The sequence below is a fragment of the Suncus etruscus genome, chromosome 13 (genome assembly GCF_024139225.1).
Source record: "Suncus etruscus isolate mSunEtr1 chromosome 13, mSunEtr1.pri.cur, whole genome shotgun sequence".
Lineage (NCBI taxonomy): Eukaryota > Metazoa > Chordata > Mammalia > Eulipotyphla > Soricidae > Suncus > Suncus etruscus.
This window is the reverse complement of record NC_064860.1, coordinates 52,153,457-52,162,880: the sequence shown is the minus strand read 5'-3', so window position 1 is coordinate 52,162,880 and position 9,424 is coordinate 52,153,457. Positions and strand designations below refer to the sequence as shown.

The 9,424-nt window shown below is 37.1% G+C and overlaps 1 non-coding gene across 1 annotated transcript; it reads right to left on the bottom strand.

Moving 5' to 3' along the window:
• Positions 1 to 6,476: 6,476 nt before the first annotated feature.
• LOC126026910 (U6 spliceosomal RNA) lies at positions 6,477 to 6,582 on the bottom strand. The gene has a single exon (XR_007502100.1). It is a non-coding gene; the product is annotated as a U6 spliceosomal RNA (small nuclear RNA).
• Positions 6,583 to 9,424: the final 2,842 nt, after the last annotated feature.

Sequence of the window (9,424 nt, the reverse complement as noted above, 5' to 3'; positions counted from 1 at the left end):
CTATCATGTAAGATGTGCTAATTGTAAGAATATAAGACCAGAAATGGGTACTGGGAATAACAGCAATTCAGGTTATAGAATGGGGCCGGGAAGGTGGCGCTGGAGGTAAGTTGTCTGCCTTGCAAGCTCTAGCGTAGGACGGACCACGGTTCGATCCCCCGGCGTCCCATATGGTCCCCCCCAAGCCAGGGGCGATTTCTGAGCGCATAGCCAGGAGTAACCCCTGAGCGTCAAACGGGTGTGGCCCAAAAACCAAAAAAAAAAAAAAGAACTAACAACTCACCACCAGGGTATTTCTTCAATAGGCTTTGATGTAAAAGGTATATGACACAGAAGATGAGAACCGAAATGTTCTTATCTATTAAGCTATATTCCTCAGATCTTTCTCATTACTCGTCCTTGACCTCCAATAGATCACCATGTCCTCAAAGAGCAGCCAAATTATTTAGAGACAAACACCAAAGTGTTTACATTTCCTTTGGAAAGAAATCAAGTGAGTTTCTCACAGGGCTTAATCACTAAAGTCATCTTACTGGAAACAAGGAAGAACCAGAGTTAGCAAAAATGTCAAGTCCACAGTCTTATCCCCACAGAAAGGTAATTTGGAAGGGGATTCAGAGGTAACTCAAAGGTTTCAACAGTGCAAAAATAACAGCCCTTGTCATCAGTGCAACATTCCCATCACCAATGCCCTCCATCTCCCTCCTCCCCCACCCCTTGCCTGCATTCAAAACAGGCATTCTATTTCTTTCACTCACTACCGTTGTTATGGTAGTTGTCAGTGTAGTCGTTTCTCCAGCTAAGTTCACCACTCTTTGTGGCAAACTTCATAGTATGGGCCTGTCCTTCCAGCCCTTATCTCTATTGTCTCTGTCTATTATTAAATAATGTTTTTTACTTTTCTTAAAACCAATAGATGAGAGAGACTATTCTGTGTCTATCTATCTCTCTCTCCCTGAGTTATTTCACTCAGCATAATAGTTTGCATGTCCATCCATGTATAGGAAAATGTTATGACCTTACCTCTACTGACAGCTGCATTGTGTATATGTACCACAGTTTCTTTAGCCACTCATCTGTTGTTGGGCATCTGAGTTGTTTCCAGATTCTGGCTATTGTAAGTAGAGCTGCAATGGATATAGATGTGCAGAAGGGATTTTTGTATTGTATTTTTGTGTTCCTAGGGTATATTCCTAGGAATGGTATAGCTGGATGATATGGGAGCTCAATTTCCAGTCTTTTGAGGAATCTCTATATTGTTTTCCATAAAGGCTGAACAAGACGGCATTCCCACCAGCAGTGGAAAAGAGTTCTTTTCTCTCCACATCCCCACCAGCACTGATTGCTCCCATTCTTTGTGATGTGTGCCAGTCTCTGGCGTGAGATAGTGCCTAAGTCAATATAATTTGGTTAATACACTAAATGGATAGATATCTGGATGCAATCTCCAATGTAAGGAGGAGGTTCCCCACATTTATAAAAAAAAAATGATCAAACACTGGCTGTATGGCTTACAATTTGTCTTAATTCTGACATTATATACCAGGAGACATTTTAAGGTGAAGAGCTCCATTCACATACATACTGCTCTACTATATACACACCTGAGATACAAGTACCAAGCCCAAGTTTTTACCTGTGCCTCTAAAAGATCTACTTAAACTAGTTTCCACCCATAATTTCCCTGAATTTCAGGTGCCAGTTGCAAATCTAAACTGTCACCTGTACTTCTCAAAGACTTTATAGAAATCAGAAGCTTCATGACTACACAAGATATTTTTGTTCAGACTTGGTTTATTTAATTTACACAATTACTGATTTACTATGAAAAAGAATATAGTAAAAATATGAATGAGCATCTAGATCCTAGAGGTCTCCAGAAGATCTATACCCTTGGAAGGCTCAAATTGTCCCATTACCTCCAACTGTTTACCAACTCAAAAGTTCTCTGAAAACAGTCCTTATAGATGTTTTATGGAGTCTTTATTACATTGAAATAATTGATTGACTCATTCACCAATGGCAATTGACCAGCCTCCAATCCTTTCCCTGCCCCAGAAAAGGGAATGAGACCTCAGAAGGGCTGAATGCTTAAACTTTTAAATCATGTGATTGGTTCTTCTGGCAACTGGCCTCATACTTAGGTAACCAAAGGGCAAGTCAAAAGTTACTTCATTAACATCAAACACACTTTAATAGTTTTTATCTTTTTGGAAAATTCTTAGTGTTATGGAGCAGAGAGCAAGAAACTGGGACAAAGACCAAATATATTAGTTATAAATGACAATGCCACATACACAATTATACATACACATACACAATTATAAAAATTATTGTAAGGACTCAAAGATCTTCAAATCACTAACTTAAAATTATATCTCTCTTTAAATTACCTTAAAATGTATCATTAACCTTCCTTTTAGTCTCCTGTTATCTCAACAAATTAATAATTCAGGACCTTGCTATTCCTTATAATCATTATAAGGAATAATGATTTAGTAATTATAACAGAATTCAAGTTTTGAAATATTAAGTCACTATTGAAAAGATATACACAATTACTGACAGAGTAGTTAAATAATAAAATTAAATGGTATAATATTAAATACAAGTGCTAATAACAGAAAACTCTTTTCATTGAAGTCATTGAGTTTATACAAAAATTTTAGACTACAGGAAGATAAAATGAGAGAAAACGTTTTGTAGGAATAAACATGTATAACTCCACTTATTTTTGTGAAGAAAATAAGTTTTAAAATTAAGATAGAAAAAAGCATAATTAAAGTACTATTTCTTTCTTTGGGGGATTTAGGCCACACCCAGTGATGCTCAGTTACTCCTGGCTATGCACTCAAAAATTGCTCCTGGCTTGGGGACCATATGGGATGCAGGGGGATCAAACCGCTGTCCGTCCTTGGTGAGTCGCATGCAAGGCAAATGCTCTACCACCGTGCCAGCACTTCACCCTCCCCTTTTATGATTTTTATTGTGATCAAAGTGAATTACAAGTCATTCACAGTGATATTCAAGGTACATAGTGATAATGATTTAGGGTCATTCCTACCACCGGTGTTGTCCTCCCCCCACCCTTGTTCCCTGCATCCATCCCATACTTCCCCCTTTGCCCCATGGACTGCTAGTGTAACAGGTCTCCTTTGTGTATAATTTGTTGTAGATTGGGTATCAATTCTGGTGCCTTTGACTTTGGGTTTGGTGCTTAAGTCTGATCATTTTTTATTTCCACTCAATGTTCATATGACTGATTGCTCCTGGTACCATCCATTTTTCCCCCTCAATTTATGAGGTAAAACACAATGATTCCAGTTCTGTTGGAAAAAGAAAAGATAGAAGGGAAAAAAAGATGGTAGGAATCCGTCTAGAGGCTATAAATATCAATACAAAGGAAGGAAGGAGAAAGAAAAACAAAAAGAAATGAAAACAAGCAATGACAAAAAACAGAACAGCAGCAACAACAAAAAAAAATCAGCAAAACAATAACCATAGAATAAAAAGAAAAAAGGGAAAAAAAAGAAAGGGCTGGTGTGGCAAGGTACTATTTCTTAATAGCAAAATATTGGTCACTTTTTCACAAAGGAAAATTTTGGCAATAAGGCTTAAGACTTGAGTGAACATAATGTGTGGGAAAACTAAGTCTTCCTATTTTAGTCATCTAGTAATAGAAATCACTATTTTTTTCCTTTTTTTTTTTTTTTTTGGTTTTTCGGGTCACACCCATTTGATGCTCATGGGTTACTCCTGGCTAAGCTCTCAGAAATCGTCCCTGGGTTGGGGGGGACCCTATGGGATGCCAGGGGATCGAACCGCAGTCCTTCCTTGGCTAGCGCTTGCAAGGCAAACACCTTACCTCTAGCGCCACCTCGCCAGCCCCAGAAATCACTTTAAAAGTGATATTTTATATATAATTAAGCCTGGATATGTTCTATTAAATATAATAATTTTAAGACACCCTTATATGTATTTTCACATTTTTTCTATAACTCACCTTTCTCTACGAACATTACAGTTCAAGATCTGCGCTGTTTTCCACAGATAACTCTCACTATTTATGTAATTCCCTTGAGTTTCCCTTCTTCCCACTTCCTAGACTCAGCACTGGGGTCATTCTTAAATTATACTCAACAATATGAGAATTAGAATACTGTCCTTTAAACAGAACTAAGGATGCAACAAGAATATCAAGAGCTTCTGGGGACATTTAATTTTTAAATACATTTTCGTAAAGAAAGCACTGGGGTTATATTCTTTACATAAGAATATTTTACATATTCTTTACATTCTTTACACAAGTTACATATATGGAGAAAAATTAGTGCAATTTTAACAGTTAAAGCTATGGAATTGAATTGTATTCCCCAAAATTTAGATCTTGAAGAACAAGCTTCAAGAGCATCCTAGCATTAGGAGAAAAGTTTTTTAGAATGTAACTAAAACAAAATTTTTGAGTCTATAAGAATGAATTCCTAATCAAAAAGAAATGGTGGTTTTAAAAGGTAAGAAAGATGTAATGAGATCTCACTCATTCTCTCTCTAAGTGCTATGAGGAAAGGTTGGGAGAGAACAGAGCTATGAGGCAGCAATCTACAAGCCAAGAAGCCTTAGTCAAAAGCCCAGTAGACTGCCATCTTGATTTTAGACTTTCCATCCTCAAGAAGTATGAGACATAACAGTTTGGTTATCAAACACTTTAGTCTATGGTATTGTGTTATAGCAAGCAAGATGACAATAAGCAATATTTAATAATGCTAATTTCTCAAGATTATTTTAAATTTTAGAAATCCAGTTGATTTTCTATTATGTTGGTTTTCTGGTAGAAAGAGAACACTGGAATAGACAATGCTAGTAGCAGGAGAATTCTCCCTAGTCATATCAGAAAGGAAGAAAAAAGAAATAAAAAAGAGAGTGGAGATTGATTTACAATGAGTGACTCATCATTCACAAACTGAAGTTGAGAACACTAGGCCAGCTCAGTAGAAATAAGAAATACTGAAGTCAGATACCAAGTGAATGGAGTGACACACAGTAAAATTTCCCCTACATATGATTATAGCAGACAGAAAAAGGGTTTCTTGCCAATGTTCTTTATGAACCAAAATACCTTTAGACTCTCAGTACAGTCTCATATCCTAACTCTTCCTCCATCAGAAATTTCCAGTGACGACCTGGCTTCCCAAAATAAAACAAACCAAAGCAAATGGAAAAAGATATAAATAGGGCCAGAGAAATAGCTCATGGGCTGAACAAATGTTTTGCATATGAGAAGCAGTTTTCTCCTCAGTACTACATAGTCCCATGAGCACCATCAGGAGAAATCTTCAAGCACTGAGCCAGGGTTAGCCCCTGAGCACTATCAGGCCCAAGAAAACAAAATATATATATACATAAGTGTGGGGATATAACAAAAATAAGATGACTATATTTTAATGCTGCTATATGAGACAGATGAATGAATGGATGGATGGGTAAATGAATAGGTAGATAGGTAGATGATAGATAGATAGATAGATAGATAGATAGATAGATAGATAGATGATAGATAGATAGATAGATAGATAGATAGATAGATAGATAGATAGATAGATAGATAGATAGATAGAGACAGATGATAAAGGTGTTGAGAATAAATTCTGGATGAGCTATGCCAATGATAGTTGAAAATGATAGCAGGACAAGAGCTCGGTGCTGAAAGGAGAAAAAACGATATGCATGATTACCTTTAGATAACAATATTGCAGACCAGTGAATAAAGGAAAAAATGAAAAGAGAGAGAGAGAAGAAAAATGTCTCCCATGGCAATACGTAGGAGAGTTGGTGGGAGTGAAACAAGGAAATGTTGACAGGAAATGTGCATTGGTTGGACATGGCATGACAAACTCAACCATGAATAACCGTAACTGTGTATGTCATAGTGATTCAAGTAAAATAATTTTTTTTAATTTTGGGTAATGAGATGGCCCAGTTGTTAAAGCACTCACTTTGCAAATCTAAGATCATGAGTTATATCCACTCTCTGTTCCTGGATATTTGGACTGCTTACGGACTTTGGCTATTGTAATAATGCTGCAATAAAAACATCAGAGTGCAAATGGTTTTTAGCAATAGTTTTGGGGCCATTAAGAAATGGGGCCCAGAAATAGAATTCTTAAATCTTGAGAAAACCCAACTTTTTGTTTTTTGAAATCACTTTACATGGATGAATCTGGAAACAGCCCTCTCAAGAACAGTAGAGCATATCCTGGTGCCTCAAATAAAGTTTTAAAATATTAGGGAAAAATCGGGGCCGAAGCAGTGGCCCAGGATTAGGACATTTGCCTTGCACATGGCTGACCTAGGATGGACCACAGTTCGATCCCCTGGAGTTTCATGGTCCTCCAAGCCAGGAGCAACTTCTGAGAATAGCCCAGAGTAACCCCTGAACGTCACCAGGTGTGGCCTAAAAAACAAACAAACAAACAATAAATAAATAAATAAATATTTGGAAAATAGATTAAATCCTTGCACAGGGCCATGCTAATCTTCTCCCTACAGTTCCAATTTAAGTATATGTGCTGCCAAAGCGAGCATCAAAATAGATTAAATCCTATGAGTTTACACCAAAAAAGAAACTTTCCTTTTTATTTTCTTTCTATTGTATATATAGATATATATAGATACTAATACATAAGAAAAGAGGCATTAGCTAAACCTATTATGATATCATTTCATAATACTTAAATCAGAGCTGGAGAGACAGTACAGTGGGTAAGACACCATCCAACATACAACTGATCTGAATTTAATCTCACACAGACCCCTGAATACTGCCAGGAGTGATCCCTGAGCACAGAGGCAGGAATAAGCTCTGAGTACCATCAGAGCTTATAATATTATAATCAAATTATCTACTATCTCATGAGAATCCTTGTTCATATGTAAATGTAATAAATTTCATTATACCCTGTATATTTATACTTTTTGGCAATGATTATATCTACATAAATATTTTGCTCTTAGCTTATTTTAATCTGCTCCAGTTTGAGTAATAATTCATTAATATCATATTTGAATATGTATGTAAGGCACTTGACATTATTATGTCCTTATAATCATTGCCAAAAAGTGTAAACATACAGGATATAAAGAAAATTATCACAGTTACATATAAAAAAGAATTCTCATGATATAGTGGATGGGAACAACTGGTTATATTAATTAGGATGGGGCAAGCCAGAGCCTGCAACCTATTGCAATAAACACTACTCAATAATAATAATAAATAACAATAAACGATTTGGATCTTTGCCTTTCTTCCACTCTGCCTTGGGAAGGGCAGAATGGAAAGATAAGGTTGAAAGTTTAATTGTCTTTAATTTGTAAATTTCATCTATTTGATGGGGAGAAAAATTATTTTATTTTTCATCAAAAAGACGACTTTTTTACCCCTTGAATGGAAAAATGCCACTGACTTTCATTGTGTCACATAACACTCTAAACCGATTTACAGAGTAAATGTGGGTGAAAAAACAGACTTCAGATTGGAGCTTCTAAAACATTTTAAACAGTGAAAGGAAGACAAAATCAAATTATGCTTGAGGAAAAAAAGAAAAAAGCTGTTGCTGCTTTGTGTCTGAAAAATAAAAACAAATACTATTTATTAAGCCTGACCATCTTAAGGATGCCACATTTTTGGCCTCGGGCATTCATTATGGTTGCACCACTGATGAGGTCTAGAGGAAGTCACTTGAACCCACTTTATCCCTAGGGACCAAGCGGATAGCAAGTTCACAGAGTAATGAATTATCTCCGTCTTATTGTTCAACAGAGGAAAGAGTGAGCCAAAACCTTGGGCTGCACAAAATAAGCAACTGAAGCCTGAGATGTCAGACTCTTCATCCATCCTCTAAAGATGATTTTCCACACTGCGTCTCTCTCTTACATATTTCCAAAGGGCTGAGCTGTGAGAGAAGTTCAACATGCAATGTCCAAAAACGTTTTTATTTTTTCCATCATTAATTCGGTTTTGGTCTGTTTGTGTTTTGTTTTGCTTGGTTTTTGGATGGGGTTTGGGGCCATATCAGCTCAGTGCTTACTACTGGCTTTGGATTCAAGGATCTTTAATAAAGTTTTGGGGAGGGGCCGGCGAGGTGGCGCTAGAGGTAAGGTGTCTGCCTTGCAAGCGCTAGCCAAGGAAGGACCCACAAGATCCACTGAGCCTGCCAGGTGTGATTTCTGAGCACAGAGTCAAGAGTAACCCCTGAGAGATAGTGAACAACCCCCCCCTCCAAAAAAACCACCAGTGATAATAGCTTAGGGAATGGCCAGACTCCTATATAACCATCACCTCTTAGCTAATTGCCTAAGTAATAGGAGATAGGCCTGTTTCCTAATAATTTACCTAAAAGTTCTAAATGACTGATTAGGGTTTTAATTACTATGTAGACATTTGTAGGAGACACAATTCTTCCCCCTCCCAACACTCTCAGGATATCAATTGTGCCAACAAGCAGCTCTTACTCTCTCAAGCTGTCATTTGGAGCAAACATTTTCTATCAATTAACTCATTGAAGCTTTATGTCATTGTCTTAACAAAATACCAGGGACAACCCAAATATCATTTCTCATGGTTCTAGAGGCTGGAAAGTCCGAGTCCAGGTTAAGTCAGATTCAGTTTCTAGTAAAGAGTCTCTTTTCAGCCACAAACTCATTGTCATTCATATGACCTCTTCTTGGTGTTGAGTGTGGTGAATGACAAATCTGGGGTCTCTTTCTCTCAAAAGGCAGCAGTTCTTGCTCTTAGGACATCATTTAATCTTTATCACATCCCCACTAATATATGAGGTCCACTGTGACTATAGAGGAGATATCATTCACTGCATCATCATCTCTTTTGAAAGGTTTTATTATCCTCATTTTACAGAGAAGGAAACTGATGCATGAGAGAGTTGACTCATTAGATCCCACAGCCAGATCGAGTACAAAGTCTAGGTTGGTTTGATTCCTGGGGAAATTTTTTTCATTTATCTATTCCATAAGATGATTTATCTGTTCCTGTTGAAGTCCAGCCCTTGGTAAATGGGCCTGGAGCAGGGATGCTATAAAATTAATAAAACAAGACAGACATGATAGAGAAAAGTGTGGGGTTAGGGGGCTCTCAACTCCTTCATTATTTATTGTTCGGTGTCAGTCAACAAAGGTGAAAGGGCAGATGTCTTTAACAGATGAAAGTACCTATCTAATGCTAACCAAACCTAAGTGGATCTTTACATCTCAAAAGGGGTATATAAAGGGAAAAGAAAAGTAGGGTAAAGTTTCTCTGGATTTTCTTCCTCTGGGAGAGATGGCAGACAAAAGAATGAATACAGGACCCTCTTCAACAAGGCATTCTTTGCTGATGCTTGTATTCAGGTAATTCAAATTGTTTTAAATC